At 37.3% G+C, this 1,675-nt stretch overlaps 1 long non-coding RNA gene across 1 annotated transcript; it reads right to left on the minus strand.

Moving 5' to 3' along the window:
• Positions 1 to 9: 9 nt before the first annotated feature.
• Positions 10 to 1,220, minus strand: LOC118409075. The gene is made up of 2 exons (XR_004830404.1): positions 148 to 1,220; positions 10 to 102 (listed from the first exon to the last, which is right to left on the minus strand). It is a non-coding gene; the product is annotated as an uncharacterized LOC118409075 (long non-coding RNA).
• Between the last annotated feature and the right edge of the window lie 455 nt (positions 1,221 to 1,675).

A 1,675-nucleotide genomic window follows, 5' to 3' on the forward strand; every position in this document is an offset into this window, starting at 1 on the left:
AAAGGTTACTTCACAGAAGCAAAATTCCTCTTTTAATCTGTCAACAGACTGTCTGAACATTTGTCATATCATGATGCTAGGAGGCAGTGATATGTGGAATAACTGTCACCAATAATTAATCTGTATTTAACATAAATGCACACAAACCATGCAAGGTGACAAGTTCATTTACTAGGGGAAACTGAACTGCAGCTAGCAATGGTGATGTAAAAATCTAGCTAGTGAGTCAACTCTGGGACATCACAGAACCTGGCATGGACATTGAGGAAGTTGGAGTTGGACACTATCCACATTCTGACAGGACTCTCTTAGTAGCCACCATGGACAGCAGTATGACCTGTAGCCAACCAAGAACATGGGGAAGATTTGTGTTAAATGCTGCAATATGCTACATGTCTGAATAAAGATATCTGTAGATAAAGTATGTTTCATTCCATACACTAATTTAGACAAATCTCATTTTCTAAGGCTACCTAGTATTGATCAGGTCTAGGATGCAAACAATGTTGTCATTCATATGCATAAATGTATTATGATGCATCCTTGTCTCTGACCTGTAAAAGGTATGAGTAAGGAGATATTACATGTAGCAGTACAACTATAAGGAAAGGTAGAAGGTAAGGGCAAAAGCACCAACATAGTGTTTCTGAAATGAAATTATAGCTTATCTGCATACTATATCAAATTAAGGGACTAAAACAACAGGGCTGGGGAAAAGGATATGCACAAAAAGTTGCATGGTATGTTTCACCCTACATGGGTGGCTTCAGACTGAGAGTATTGCTGATAACAAATCAGAATCAACATGTTGGAAAGGAAAGTAAGTTAATTTAGCTTTATGCAAAAAAGAGCAAGCTAGGATGAGAAATAAAGAATGCAAATCTCCATCATATTGTTTTATTCTGTTGGTAGGCATCTTCCATTGTATCAAGGGAAGATTCATATAAATGAAGTTTGGGTAATAAATGAATGAGAGTCATTCCAATTCCACTATGACAATGTATCACTCATCTAAAACTAAGGATTCTAATGAGAACTTGACTGCAGCCATCAAAACCCTCAGTCTGTGCTGAGGTTGCAGTGTTGCAAAGGTCAAAATGGAGATCAGCCATATTTGTGTATTGTATATCCAATGTTTAATTGAAGGTGGAACTTTCTCTGGATAGACAATTATCATTACATACCTACACGACATATTGATAGCTATAAGAAATGAATATTCTCACCAGTGGATCTAAAGTATTCCTAATTTCATGTTCCCCAGATAACAGTGAACCTCTGCTTTTCATGGCTGGAGACTGGGCTATGCTGTCAGCATAGTCTGGCCTGTAGTAGAGATACAAAATAGATTGTGAAACTGAGGCAAAAATTGGGTAAATGGGAAGTGAAAATACATGCAGCCCACATGAAAGAACTACTTGCAGAATGCATTCTTGCATAGTATAACTTCTGCATTAAAAGTCAACAAGGTTGTAAAAATGTTCACACCTAATGTGGTATATGACTTCACTGAGCTGGGGAATATACAGCTGTGCTTATAATTTTTTGTTCTGGTCAAGTTGGTCTTCATTATTCACACTTCCTAAGACCTTTATTATTTACACTGACAACTAAACATTCCCCTGCACCTGTCACAAGTTCTCAGAATGTCCCAGAAGTCTTGTTGTCTCTACAT

Source organism: Branchiostoma floridae, unplaced genomic scaffold (assembly GCF_000003815.2).
Source record: "Branchiostoma floridae strain S238N-H82 unplaced genomic scaffold, Bfl_VNyyK Sc7u5tJ_978, whole genome shotgun sequence".
Classification (NCBI taxonomy): domain Eukaryota; kingdom Metazoa; phylum Chordata; class Leptocardii; order Amphioxiformes; family Branchiostomatidae; genus Branchiostoma; species Branchiostoma floridae.